Here is a 16,137-nt window from a genome sequence, read left to right as displayed (position 1 = left end):
GTACAGGTTAACTGCCAGGTAGCAGGTAACCCAAAAATATCCCTCTAAAAAAGACAAGAAAGGATCAGAGAAAATATTCAGATACAACCACAAAACAATACAATGGCAACAAATACATATATATCAATAATTACTTTAAATATAAATGGACTAAATGCTCCACTCAAAAGACATAAAGTGTTTTAAAAAAAAAAGACCATCTATATACTATAAGAGACCTCTTCCAGACCTAAAAACACCTGCAGATTAAAATGAGAGGATAGAACACATCTATGATGCAGATCTATGTCAAAAGAAAGCTGGAATAGCAATATTTATATTAAAGAAATTAGACTTTAAAACACAGACTGTAACAAGAGAAAAAGAAGGGCCACATATAATAATAAAGGGGACAATCTAATAATAAGATATAACAATTGTAAATATATACCCAACTGAGGAGCACCCATATGTAAAGAACAGTAAATAACAAACATAAAGGAACTAATTGATAGTAATCCAATAATAATAGGGGACTTAAACAATCCACTTACATCCATAGAGGGATCCAAGGAAACAATGGCTTTGAATGATACATTAGAATAGATAAATTCAGAATATTCCATCTTAGAAGAGCAGAATCACATTGTTTTCAAGTGCACAAGGGACATTCTCCAGAATAAATCACATATTAGTGTACAAAACAAATAACAAATTCAAGATTGAAATCCTGCAATGCTTATTTTCTGACCACAATGTGATGAAACTAGATGTCAACCATAAGAAAGCAAATCTGCAAAGCTCATAAATACATGGAAGTTAAGTAACATGCCATTAAACAATAAATGGTTCAACAAAGAAATCAAAGAAGATATTTAAAAAGTACATGGAGGGCTGCCTGGGTGGCATAGTCCGTTAAGCATCCAACTCTTGGTTTTGGCTCACGTCATGATCTCAAGGTCCTGGGATCAAGCTACCCCCACTCTCTACCACTCGCCCCATCTAAAATAAATGATAGATAGATAGGTAGATAGATAGATAGATAGATAGATAGATAGATAGATAGATAGATAGATGAAAGATAGAACATGGAAACAAAATGAAACCACGATGTTCTAAAATCTCTGGGATGCAGCGAAAGTGGGCTCTAAGAGGGAAGTTTATAGGAATATAGGCCTACCTCAGGAAGCAAGAAAAATCTCGAACAACCTAACCTTCCACCTAAAGGGCCTAGAAAAAGAATAACAAAACCTGAAACCAGTGGAAGGAAGGAAAAAATATAGAACAACAATAAAAAGACTTATGGAAAAAAAAAAAACCAAACCAGGAGCTTGTTCTGTGAAAAAGAATAAATGAATAAACCTCTAGCCAGACTTATCGAGGAAAAAAAAAGAAATGACTCAAATAACAAATGATAAAAGAAACATAACCAACAACACAGAAATACAATTGTTAGAGAATATTATGAAAATATTATATGCTAACAAATTGATCTAGAAGAAATGGATAAATCCCTAGAAACTACCAAAATTGAAATAGAAAGAAATACAAATTTAAACATACCTATGACCAGCAGAGAAATTGTGTCCGCAAACAAAAAACTCCCCACAAACAAAGTCCAGGGCCAGAGAAGTTCACAGGGGAATTCTACTACACGTTTAAAGAAGAGTTAATACCTGTTCTTCTCAAACTGCTCCAGAAAATAGAAAAGAAAGGAAAACTTCCAAAGTTTCCCTTTTCTAAAGTGAAACCAGCATTTCCCTGATGCCAAAACTAGATTAAGGTAACTTTAAAGGAGAGAACTATGGACTAATATCCCTGATGAACATGGATGCAAACATCCTCAATAAAATACTAGCAAGGAGAAATCAACAATATATTAAAAAATTATTTACGATCAAATGAGATATTTTTTCCTGGACTGCAAGCATGATTCTACATTCACAAATTAATCAATGTGAAACATCACATCAGTAAGAGAAAGAATAAAAGTCATGTGATCATTTCAATAGACCTAAAACAAGCATCCGACAAAATTCAACATCCATTTAGGACTCAAAGAGAAGATACCTCAACATAAGAAAGGCCATCTATGAAAAACCCACAGCTGATATCTCCATGGTAAAAAAGCAGAGTGTTTCCTATCAGATCAGCAAGAAAAGGCTATCCATTCTCGCCACTATTATTTAACACAGTAATGGAGGTCCTAGACGCAACAAAGAATCCAAATTGGTAAGGAGGAAGTAAAATGGCACTATTTGCAGACGACATGATATACTACATATAGAAAATTAAGACTCCACTGAAAAACTGTTAGAACTAATCAATGAATTCAGTAAAGTTGCAGGATATAAAATCAATGTACAGAAGTCTGTTATATTTCTATATGCCAAGAATGAAGTAGAAGAAAGAGAAATTAAGAAAACAGTCCTATTTATAAATGCACCCAAAATAAGATACCTAGGAATAACCCTAACCAAAGAGGTGAAAGACCTAGTGTGCTCTGAAAACTATCAAGCATTAATGAAAGAAATTCAAGACAATACAAAGAAGTAGATACTCCATGCTCAAGCACTTGAAGAAAAATATTGCTAAAATATCTGTACTACCCAAAGCAATCTACAGATTTAATGCACTCCCTATCAAAATACCAACAGCATTTTTCACAGAATTAGCACAAAGAATTTTAAGATCTCTATGGAACCCAAAAGACTCCTAAATAGCCAATGCAACCTTAAGAAAAGCAAAGCAAAGCTGGAGGCATCATAATTCCAGACTTTGAGTTAAATTATAAAGCTGTAGTAATTCAAATAGTATGCTACTGTCACAAAATTAAACATATAGATCAATAGAACAGAAAATACACAGATGAACCCACAACTATATGATCAATTAATCTCCAACAAATCAGGAAAGATTATCCAATGGGCAAAAGACAGTCTCTTTAACAAATGTTGGGAAACTGGACAGCATCATGTAAAACAATAAAAACCTAAATGTGGGACCTGAAACCATAAGAGAACCTTAAATAAACCTAGAAGAGAACTGAGGCGGTAACTTTTTTGACATGGGTGGTAGCAACTTCTTTCTAGATAGATCTCCTGAGGCAAAGAAAAGAAAGCAAAAATAAACTACTGGGACTACATCAAAATAAAAAGCTTCTGCACAGTGAAAGAAATAATTAATAAAACTAAAAGTCATCACATGGAATGGGAGAATATATTTATAAATGACGTACCTGATAAAAGACTAGCATCCAAAATATAGGAAGAGCTTATACAACTCAACACCCCAAAAATGAATAATCCAATTTAAAAATGAGCGGAAGATATGAACAGATATTCTCCAAAGAAGACATCCAGATGGTCAACGGGCACATGAAAAGATGCTCAACATTACTCAGGGAAATGCAAAATTACAATAAGCTATCACTTCACACCTATCAGAATGGCTCAAATCAACAACACAAGAAACAACAGGTGTTGGTAAGGATGTGGAAAAAGAGGAAAACTCTTACATTGTTGGTGGGAATGGAAACTGGTGCTGCCACTCTGGAAGACAGGATGGAAGTTTCTCAAGAAGTTAAAAATAGAACTACCCTGTGGTCCAGCAATCACACTAGTAGGTGTTTACCTCAAAAATAAAAGAACATTAACTTGAAGGGATACACACACCCTGATGTTTATATCAGCCTTACTTACCAGTGGAAGGAAAGTGGCTCAAGAGTCGATTGATTGATAAATGGGCAAAAAAGAAGCAATATTAATATGACTCAGCCATCAAAAAGAATGAAATATTGCCAATGTGCAACAACATACATGAAGCTAAAGAGTATAATACTAAGCAAAATAAGATATTCAGAGAAAGACAAACAACATATGATTTCATTCATCATATGAATTTAAGAAAACAAATTTAAGAAAACAAATGAGCCAAGAGAAAAAAGTAATAAGACAAAGCAAGAAACAGACTCTTAAAGATTTTTTTATTTTTTTTATTTATTTTTTTACTTATGATAGTCACAGAGAGAGAGAGAGAGAGAGGCAGAGACACAGGTAGAGGGAGAAGCAGGCTCCATACACCGGGAGCCCGATGTGGGATTCGATCCCGGGTCTCCAGGATCATGCCCTGGGCCAAAGGCAGGCGCCAAACCGCTGCGTCACCCAGGGATCCCAGACTCTTAATTATAGAGAACAAACTGTATGTTACCAGAGGAGTGGAGAGTAAGAGGATGGATTAAGTAGGTGATTAGAATTAAGGAGTGCACTCCTCATGATGAGCATGGTCATGTATGTAACTTTTGAATCACTTGTAGTGTACACCTGAAACTAAAAGAGAGTGTCCCTCTAAATATCCTTCAGTATTCTTCCTAGATTTGAAAGTTTTAAACAAGGCAGCTCCTCATTCTGTACATCCTAATCAACAAGAACTTTGGATTCTAGATTCCCACTTAGTATGTTTCAACAGGATGATACAAAAACAAATTTCCTTCATTTTTTTGAGTCTACCCAAAATAACTGGTATTAAATCCATGATTATTTAATTCTTTGAAGGACATTTAAGGTTAAAAAATGTATATTTCTAAGTGTCATTCATAGAAACTGCTTATCTATTTTAAGATTGTTATTCTCAAAGTAATTTTAGTCTCTCTGTTGTAGCAAAATTTCTCTATAAACTCCAAATGTGGTATGAACAGCTCCAAAAGATTATTCTAATTGTCATACATAAGTGTAAAAAAAAAAACCCACTTAGAAATAAAAATAGAAGCTAAAATAGGCATCAAATATTCAAATAAAGATGTAACAAGCTTTAAAAATATTTCTGGGAGAAAAATATTTCTGGGTTGGAGACTTTGTGTTAGCTTTTGAAGAGAGTGTGGTTTATACAGTGTTTTTTGTGTCCCCCCCATGCATTGTTATTTTGAATATTTTCTTTGCTTAAAAGAGCATATCTTAATCCTATTTAAGTACTCTAGCCAATGCATACAGGCAATAAATAATAGGCTTATGTAGGGTTGGAGATATATATTTTAACTATTACTTTTAGGAATTCTCATTTTTTAATGTTTCTTATCCTAGATTTTCATGAAGATTTAATCTGCTAGGTAGATTTTATAATCCTTGATCTATGAACTTAAATTTTATAGTACTAATTGATGTTTTAATTTAACACATATTAATGAATGCTAATATTTTGCCTGGAGCTGTGTTAGAAAGTAGTAATAAATGATAAGACTCAGCTTCTCTGGAGAAAGTCACACCATTGAAGCACAGTAATTTCAATGTGAATGGACTATAATGATTACATGGTGACATGAGATCACTTACCTCAGCCCAGAGTATGCAAACGAAGCTCTACCCTGGGGTTAATGGTTAAGGACCAACAAATTCTCTCCTGCTCCAAGAATAAGGGGATTGTGAGAATACTTGACAGCCGATATTCTTCTACATAATTTTTTTGTCCACATAGTATTGATAATCTTGGCTAGCTTTAATAATTCACTAGAAAAGCCTACTTCCAATATATTTACTTCCCTCCAAACCAAAAGATATATGTTTAGGAAGTCATGGTCTGATGTTAACCATTATCCATCTTTCTGTTATAACTTGTATGTTCCTGACTTGACAAGTAATGAGTGTTTCATAAAGCTTCTCCTCAGTGGGCAGTGGACCTCACGTAGCTTCTGTTCTTTTACATCATGGAATTATGATGGAATGAGAAGCCAAGTCATACTTTCTTATAAAGTCCAAAGCATAACAGTTAATGTGAACCATTCATTAAGCATGCTTGAGTGGTTAGACAAAATATAATGAGCCACACTTTAATACAGTCAGAGCTTAGTGGAACACACAGATACATAAACAGATAATACTGCATTACAAACTTTTAGTGCAGCTATATTTACAAAGGGCTATGAGAATAGAAGACTTTTTATGAGATTATGGAGGATTCCTCTGAAGAGAGAATATTCCAATTGGGCATTTAAGGAAGGTAAGATATTAAAAATGAAAGATAGGAAGAGAATTTTGGGAATACAAACAGCCAGTGAAGAAGCCAGAACTTGGATTATAATGTACATAGGAGGTTTGCCATGGGAGACAAGGCTGTAAGATTTTCTGTGATTAAGCTTTAAAGGATCTTTTATGTCATCATAAAAATATTAGATATTATCTTGAGGGCATGAAGAGATATTAAAGGAGGAAGTGATATTATCAGGTGTCTTTTAAAAAATGTCATGGAAAGACTATAGAGGTGGGAGGGACAGGCCACTGTAAATTCTATTGCACAGGAGTTCTACAAATTCTAAAATTCTAATTAAACATAGGACTTACAGTTCCACATGTAAGGAGCTTGGAAGTTGACACTCATAGTAACAACTAAAAAAGAACAGAATGAAAGACTCTAATTCTTCTTGGGTCCATAAGAGAGGGAGAGGCATTAAGGCAAGCCACTACCACTAAGATAGGAGAGACAGACAAATGAATATGGGCAGTGGTGGCATACAGAACAGAGACCAATAATGAAAACCTCCCTGGGAACCAGTGCCAATGTAGTAAAACCTGAATGGCAAATTAATTGATGGGCAGTCAGTACAGACAAGTCTGAGAGTTAAAAATCCCAGAGGCCTACCTTCAAGAGCACAACTTGATACTCATAGAAAATATCTGAAATAAATCCCTTCATTCTTCTAGCAGTGGGAAGGGAAAAGGAAATATATATATATATATATATATATATATATATATATTCATATTCAGATATATAGGAAACATATATATATGTTCATATTCATATATATATTCATATTCAGAAATATTCAGATATATATATTTGAAGTCAAGGCCTGACTTCAGAAGAAACTAGTTAACCAAAGCCTAACCTGCTAGGGTATTTCAGACCCTAACTGACTGGGAGAAGAAAAATACCCAACTCTAGTCAGTTCTAGCCTTCAACATTGGAGAAGGAAGATACCCAGCTCCTGCCTACTCTAGCTATTGAATCCTCTGTGAGGAGGGAAATAACTGAAAAATTCTTGTGAAGTTCACAATCTAGAGACATAGGTTTACTGAAAGACCAATCATAGGACTATAAATACTTGTTCTTTCCTCACAGTCTACCACATTACTTAAGGCCTACTTTTAGCAGTTCCTTTAACCCAGTACATCATGTTTGGCTATTGAGAAACATATAAGGGATACCAAAAAGTCAAAAAGAAAACAAAACCCAAGAACACAAAATTTGAAGAGAGAGCCAGGATCAGAAGCAGACATGGACAGTGTGTTAGAATTATCAAAGACTTTAAAACTATTATTATTATTATCCATTAGAGACCTTAGTATACTAGTATACTAAAGTAGGCAGCATGCAAAGATAGATGGGCAACATAAGTAGAGTGATGGAAATCCTGGAAGAGAAACCCAAAGAAAATGTTAGAGAAAATGAAGAATACCTTGACAGATATGTTAGACCAGATAACTAAGCAAAGATTCTCTGAGATTGAAGATATATCAATAAAAACTTCCAAAGCTGAAAAGCAAAGATAATTGACAATGAAGGAAAAAAAAACCCCACACATCAGAATATCTAGGAACTGTGGGATAACTACAAAAGGTATAACACACAATGTGGAAGAAAAAGGAAACAAATTTGATACAGTAACTGAGAATTTCTCCAAATTAATGTCAGACATTAAACTACAGCACAGAGAACACTAAGGAAGATAAGTGACACATAGAAAAAAAAAGCCCAAACCTATATCCAGCCATATCATTTTCAAACTAGAGAAAACCAAAGTAAAAAGTGCTGAAGAAGTCGGTGTTGAAAGGGGGCACACCTTCACTGTAGAAGAACAAAATAGGAATTACACCAGACTTGTCAGAAACCATGCAAGCAAAAATAGAGTTGGAAAAGCATTTAACAAAATTCAACACCTATTTATGAAAAAAAAGTCTGACTAAAGTGGGTATAGAAATAATGTACTTCAACATAATAAATGCCAGATATGACAAGTCCACAACTAATGTCTTACTCAATGGAGAAAATCTAAGAGCTTTTCCTCTAAGACCAGAAAAAGGTGAGGGTACCCACAGTTGTCACTTTTGTTCAACATAGTGTTAGAAGTCCTAGCTAGAACAATTAGGCAATAAAAATAAAAAGCACTTAAATTATAAAGAGGTAAGCTGTCACTAATTGCAGATGGCATATTATATAGAGCAAACAATTAAGACTACACACACACACACCCCTTTTAGAACTAATAAAAAATTCAGTACAGTTGAAGAATACAAAAATCAATACATCAGAATCAGTTGTGTTTCTATACTGTAATAATGAGTTTTCAGCAAGGGAAATTAAAGCTTTCCAATTTTTAATTGTATCAAAATAATACAATAACACATAAGAATAAATTTAACCAAGGGGGTGAAAGATCTGTATACTGAAAACTTTAAGACATATGACAACACAAATAAATGGAAAGATATCCATGGATTAGAAGAATTAATATTGCTAAATAGTCCATACTACCCTGAACAATCTACAGATTCAATATAATTCTTTCCAAAATTTTAAAGATAGCTTTTACAGAAATAAAACAAACATTCCTACAATTTATATGGACCCACAGAAGTCCCCCAAATAGGCAAAAGTAATCCAGAGTAAGAAAGTAAAAAAAGTAATCCAGAGGAAGAAAAACAGAGCTGCTCCCTGATTTCAAACTATATTACAAAGCTATAGCAATCAAAACAGTACGGTATTCCAAACACACACACTCACATCAAACAGAATAGAGAGCCCAGAAATAAACCCACGATTTATATGTACTTATGATAAATGATAAAAGTTTATACAATAGGCAATACATAGTCTCTAAAACAAATGATGTGGGGAAAACCAGACAGTCACATGCAAAAGAGCAAGTGTAGATCACTATCTTGCATGATCCACATCTATTAAAATGAATTAAAGACGTTAATGTAACACCTGAAACCATAAAACTCCCCGAAGGAAACATGATAAGCTACTTGACATCAGCCTTGTCAACAAAGGCAAAAATAAACAAATGGGACTACATCAAATAAAAAGCTTCTTCTCAGTGAAGGAAACCAATAAAATCAAAAGACAACCTACTGAATGAGAGAGAATATTTGCAAGCCATGTATCTGATAAGAGCTTATTATTCAAAATATATACAGAACTCATACAGTTCAATACAAAAAGACAATCTAATAAAAAAAATGGGCACAGAATTTGGAAAACATTTTTCCAAAGAAAACAAACATACAACTAACAGGAACATGAAAATGATGTGCAGCATCACTAATCACTGAGGAAATAAAATTCAAAACCAGGAACTACCAGAGTTGTCACTTCACACATGTTAAAATGACAATAATCAAAAAAACAAGAAATAACAGGTGTTGGCAAGGGCATGGAGGAAAGTGAACTTTTTGTGTACTGTTGCTAGGAATGTAAACTGGTACAGCCAGAATGGAAAACAGATCAAGATTCCTCAAAAAATTAAAAATAGAACTAACATATTATCTAGAAATTCCATTTCTGGGTATTTATCCCAAGAAATGAAAATACTAATTCAAAAAGATGTATGCATCCCCATGTTCTTTGTAGCATTATATAAAATATCCAAGGCATCCAAACCTAATGTCCTCAAATGGATAAAGAGGATATGGTATGTGTATAAACATACAGCCACACAAAATGGAATATTAATCCTTAAAAAAAAAACAATTTTGCCATTTGCAACAACATGAATGGACCTTGAGGGCATTATGGTAAGTGAAATAAGTCACACATTAAAAAATACCATATGATCTCACTTATATTTTGAATCTACTAAAAAGAAAAACACATACAGAACCTTCCCAAGCTCACAAAGAACAATTTGGTGGTTACCAGAAATGGGATATGGGGGACATGGGTGAAAAGATGAGGTACAAGTTTCCAGGTATAAAATGAATGTCATGTGTATTTAATGTAAAGCATGGTGACTATAATTAATAATATGTTTTGTATTTGAAAGTGACTACAAGAGTTGATTTGAAAGTTTTCATCACAAGAAAATATTTAAGTGTGGTGATGGATATTGTGATGATCACTTTTCAATATATACAAACATTGAATAACTATGTTGTACGCCTATAACTAATATATCAATTATACCTCAATAAAAAAGAGACACTTGATATAAAAGAATTGCATTTTCATTGGTTCTGAAAATGTTTATTAAAAAACAGCATGTTCTTTAGTTTTCCAATTTCCTATTACATGATCATCTTTTAACAACTACTCTAAACAATTTTCAAAGATGTGTTTTCTTTCTTAGAGGAGGCAAATACTCCTTTACACTGACCCATCAACATGTGTAAGCAGAAAAATAATTAATTCCAACCTGTAAACGTACTGAGACAAAAGTTTTCAAATTTAAAAGGAAAGAAAATTTGCTGCTTTTGAATTTTTCTCTATTATAAATAATTTGTCTTAAATTTTAGCTATCATACAACACTGATACCATTCACCTTGAAAATGTAAAGGATCAAAAAGAAAAAAAATGCAAAGGATCATATAACCGAGAGACAAGGCAAATGAGCAGAAATGAAAATAATTCACAAAAAAGTGTCTCATCTTTTTTTCATATTTGGATCGAAAATATTAATAGTGTAAAAGATTCTATAATGTGTGAATTCTTTCTCTGAACAATAGTGTCTTACATAGAATTTGGTTTTATTATTATCTCTAACCCATATGAATTTAGTTCACACTGATTCTTATACTCTCATCCTGGGCTCTAGTCCAGTTTCCATATAGAGTTAAAATATCACTACAATCTCAAATCCCCTCTTTCATATTCATTTTCAGGGCCTAACAAAATGTAATTGGGTTTAGATCTCTATTAGTCTAGATTCTTTTTGAATTTTCAATTCTGCTTCCCTACTTGTAGGGCTTCTTCAAAAGCCAATAGAAGTTTTGAAATCATTGTTTTTTTTCACTCTATCCTCTAATTTCCTATGTGAATTTACCTGTCTTTTCAAAAAATGTCTTAGCTTCATGAAACAACCAGTTTTTTCATAGTCATCATGTCTCCTGTGCCACCTAAAAATAAATCAATTAATAAATATTTTCTGCATCTAAGAAAAGTAAATGAAGGAATATGCTATACTGACACTCTTCAATAGAAATCAAATAGTTATATTGCAGACACAGCAGATTTCAGCAAGAAATGTTATTAAGGGTAAATAGTGCAATAAATGATACAAATATCAATTCTCCAAGAAGACTTAATAATTCTAAACATGTATGCACCAAACCAAAGAGCATGAAAACACACGAGGCAGAACCTGATAGAAAAGAAAAATAAATAAATAAATAAATAAATAAACAAACAAACAAATAAATAATAATAAAGGATATTTCCATGGTCATAGTTAGGAGCTTAAATATCCCTTTGTCCTAAATGGAGAGATCCAGTAGGCAGAAAATCAGTAAGAACAGTGTTAGATTCACATCTCCATCAATTGTCTGGATAAAATTGGCATATATAGACTAATATATCTATATATAAATTAACAGAACCATACATTCTTCTTAAGCTCACATAGAATATTCTTCAAGATAGACCACATTCTGGTTATACGCATACCTTAACAATTAAAAACGAGAAATCATATAATGTCTGCTCTCAGACCAGTGTGGACTTTAACTAGAAGTCACTAACAAATATTACTGGAAAATCCTAAAATATATGTAGATTAGACAACACATTTCTAAATAAGTCATGGGTCAGAAATAAACCTCAACTATAGTTTGAACTTAATGAAAATATAACACTGAAATTTGTGAGATATTGTGAAAGCAGTGCATAGAGGGGGATTTGTAGCATTAAATACACAGGTTTGGAGGCTCAAAATAGGATCATGTGCCTCAGAGAGAAATGCCTGGTCACAGGCTGGGTGAACACAGGAGTGTGGCGGGGGACCCAGGAGACAAGAATGATTGACTGTTTTTTCCCTGAGGGCACACTGAGGACTGGGAGACGTGAGCTTTCAGCTCTGGGGCTGGAGACTGGGCAGCTGCTATTTTCATCCTCTAAAGCTGCACAGAAAGCCTTTAAAGGAACAAAAGCCATCTAGAACAATCTGGAGCAGCCTAGCTGCTGCCTAGCTCTCTGGCAAGGTTGGAACAATTCCACCCAGAGCAAAGACAACTGAGAATCAGCACAACAGGCCCCTCTCCAAAAGATCAGCAAAAAATATCTGGCTGCGACTAATTTAACTACCACTCAGATCTGCAAAATTCCAGCCCTAGGGGAATGTGGCATATAGAATTCATGGGGTTCTCCCCCCATAATTCTTTAGTCTTTCAATTTTAATTTTTTTCTTTCCTTTTCAACCAATCTCTTATCAACTTTTTAAAAGTCTTTTTAAAAAATATTTATTTATTCATTCATGAGCAACAGAGAGAGAGACAGAGACACAGGCGGAGGAAGAAGCAGGCTGCATGCAGGGAGCCTGACGTGGGACTCAATCCTGGGTTTCCAGGATCACGCCCTCGGCTGAAGGTGGCGCTAAACCGATGAGCCACCTGGGCTGCCCTTTTAAAGTCTTTTTTAATTTTCATTTTTACAGTTACATTCTTTCCTTTTATTGTATTTAACTTTATTTGTGTACATTTATAAGTCTTCTTTACAATTTTGGGATATAGTTTCCCACAGACCAAATTACACACAGGATCCAGTGTACTGCTCTGTTCTGTTCACCTATTTGATTATATGTTTTTTTTTAAATTAATTTGTATTTTGGGGTCTTTCTCATTTGTTTAGTGTATATTTCTCCGAGGTCATTGTTGCCATTTTAGTATTTTGTTCTCTCATTCATCTATTCCTATCTGGCCAGAATGACAAGACAGAAAAACTCACCTCAAAAAAGAGAACAAGAGGCAGTGCAGGCTGCTAAGGACCTTATCAGTAGAGATTAGGTAAGATGTTGGAACTAGAGCTCAGAATTACAATTATAAATATACTAGCTGGGCTGGAAAAAAAATAGAAGGCACTAGAGAATCCTTTCTGGAGAAATAAGAGAACTAAAATTTAATCATGTTGAAGTAAAAAAGGCTCTTCATGAGACATAATAAAAAATGGAGGTTCTAACACGAAGAAAAATAAGGCAGAAGAAAGGATTAGTAACATAGACAAAATGATGGAGAATAAAGAAACTGAGAAAAAGAGACATAAACAACTAATGGATCATGAGGGGAGAATTCAAGAGATAAGTGATATCATAGAGCAAATCAGCATTAGAATAATTGGGATCCCAGAAGAAGAGGAGAGAGACAGAGAGAGAGAGAGAGAGAAGCAGAAGGTATATAGGAGCAAATGATAGCAGAGAACTTCCCTAATCTGAGGAATGAAACAGGCATTCAAGTCCAGGAGACACAGAGAAAGCCCCTCAAAATCAATGAAAATAGGTCAACATCTCTACATAAAATAGTGAAGCTTGCAGATCTCAGAGACAAAGAGAAAATCCTAAAAACAGCTTAGGACACTTGGGACAAGAGGTTCATAACCTACAAGGATAGAAACACCACACTGGCAACAAACTTACTCACAGTTACCTGGCTGGTCATAGAGGACTAGCATGATATAGTCAGGGGGCTAAATGAGAAAAATATGCAGCCAAGAATACTTTATCCAGCAAGGCTGTCATTCAAAATAGAGAGATAAAAAGCTTCCAGGACAAACAGAAATTAAAAGAATTTGTGATCATGAAACCAGCCCTGCAAGAAATATCAAAGGGGGTCCTTTAAATGAAGAGAGAGCCTGAAAGGAACAGAGACAATATACAGAAACAGTGAGTGACTTTACAAGTAATACAATGGCACTAAATTCATACCTTTCAGTAGTGACTCTGAATGTAAATGGGTTAAATGCCCCAATCAAAAGACTCATGGATTCAGATTGGATAAAAAAACTGAGTTCCATTTATATGCTGTCTGTCATAGACACATTTTAGACCCAGAGACACCTCTGATTGAAAGTAAGGGGGTGGAAAACCATTTATCATGCTAATGGACATCAAAAGAAAGCTTGGCTGGTGATTCTATATCAGACAAATTAGATTTTAAACCAAAGACTGTAATAAGAGATGAGGAAGGACTCTATATCATAATTAAAATATCTATTCAACAGGACAATCTAACAATTGTAAATATTTGTCCCTGTAACATGGGAGCAGCAAATTATATAAGCCAATTAATAACAAAATTAAAGAAGCACATTGATAATCATATAATAATAGTAAGGGACTTTAACACCCCACCACTGCAATGGAAAGATCATCTAAGCAGAAGATAACAAGGAAACAAGGGTTTTGAATGACACACTGGACCAGATGGACTTCATGGGTCTATTCAGAGCATTCCATCTTAAAACAACAGAATACACATTCTTCTTGGTGCACATGCAATATTCTCCAGAATAGATCACATACTGGGTCACAAATCAGGTCTCAACCAGTACCAAAAGAATGGGATCATTCCCTGCATATTTTCAGACCACAGTGCTTTGAAATTGGAACTCAACAACAGGGGGAAATTTGTAAAGAACTTAAATACATGGAAGTTAAAGAGCATCCTACTAAAGAATGAATGGGTCAACCAGAAGATTAAAAAAGAATTTTAAAAAATCATGAAAACAAATGAAAATGAAAACATAACTAACTGTTCAGAAACTTTGGGATGCAACAAAGGCAGTGCTAAGAGTGAAGTATATGGCAATATGAGCCTTTCTCAAGAAACAAGAAAGGTTTCAAATATACAATCTAAACCTACACATCAAGGAGCTAGAGAAAGAACAAATAAAACCTAAACCCAACAGGACAAGGGAAATTAATAAAGATTAGAGCTGAAATCAATGAAATAGAAACCAAAAGATCAGAAGAACAGATCAACAAAACTACGAACTGGTACTTTGAAAGAATTAATATGATGGAGGGCACCTGGATGGCTTAGTCAGTTAAGTGGGATTGGGTCATGATCCTGGGGTCCTGGGATTGAGCCCCACAATGGGTTCTCTGTTTAGCTGAGAGTCCATTTCTCCTCTCTCTCTGCCTCTCCTCTTCACTCATGCTCTCTCTCTTACCTTCTCAAATAAATAAGAAATGGATGCATTCCTAGAAACATACAATCTACCAAAACTGAAACACAAAGAAATAGAAAACCTGAATAGATCTAGAACAAGCAAGGTGATTGAAGTAATAATCAAAAATCTCCTAACAAACAAAAGCCCAGGGCTGGATGGATTTCCAGGAGAATTCTACCAAACATTTAAAGAACGAGTATCTATTTTTTTGTAGCTGTCCCTAAAAATAAAATTGTAAGGAAAAATTTCAAACTCTTACTATGAGGCCAGCATTACTTTGATCTCAAAACTAGGTGAATACCAGAAAGGAGAATTATAGAGCAGTATCTCTGATGAACATGCATGCAGAATTTCTCACCAAGATACTAGCCAAAAAGATCCACCAGTACATTAAAAGGATTATTCACCACAACCAAGTGGGATTTATTCCTGGTCTGCAAGGGTGGTTCAATATCTGCAAATCATTCAATGTGATACACTATATTAATAAAAAAGAGGATTGGAACCATATGACATTCTCAATAGATGCAGAAAAAGCATTTGGAAAATACGGCATCTTTTTTTTTTTTAAGATTTTATTTGTCTATTCATGAGACACACATACACACACACAGAGGCAGAGACACAGGCAGAGGGAGAAGCAGGGTCCATGCAGGGAGCCCAATGTGGGGCTCGATCCTGGGTCTCCGGAACACACTCTGGGCAGAAGGTGGTACTAAACCACTGAACCACCCAGGCTGTCCGACATCCTTTTTTATTAAAAGTCTTCACAGTGTAGGGATAGAGGAAATATACCTCAATGTCATAAATGCCATATATGAAAAGTCCACAGTGAATATCATTCTCAATGGGGAAATGGGGAAAAACTAAGAGCTTTTCCCTAAAGCCAGGAACATGACAGGGATGTCCACCATAATCACTGTTATTCAACATAGTACTAGAAGTCCTAGCCTCAGCAGTAAGACAGCAAAAAGAAATAAAAAGTGTCTGACTTGGCAAAGAAGAAG

At 34.5% G+C, this 16,137-nt stretch overlaps 1 long non-coding RNA gene across 1 annotated transcript in view; it reads right to left on the bottom strand.

Moving 5' to 3' along the window:
- Positions 1-5,601, bottom strand: part of LOC119867546 — a 68,052-nt gene extending 62,451 nt beyond the window's left edge. Inside the window, exon 1 of the long non-coding RNA XR_005369183.1 lies at positions 5,307-5,601. This is a non-coding gene — a long non-coding RNA (uncharacterized LOC119867546). The remainder of the gene's footprint in view (positions 1-5,306) is intronic.
- Positions 5,602-16,137: the final 10,536 nt, after the last annotated feature.

Source organism: Canis lupus, chromosome 14 (assembly GCF_011100685.1).
Source record: "Canis lupus familiaris isolate Mischka breed German Shepherd chromosome 14, alternate assembly UU_Cfam_GSD_1.0, whole genome shotgun sequence".
Taxonomy (NCBI): domain Eukaryota; kingdom Metazoa; phylum Chordata; class Mammalia; order Carnivora; family Canidae; genus Canis; species Canis lupus.
This window is presented reverse-complemented; position numbering and strand designations above follow the sequence as displayed.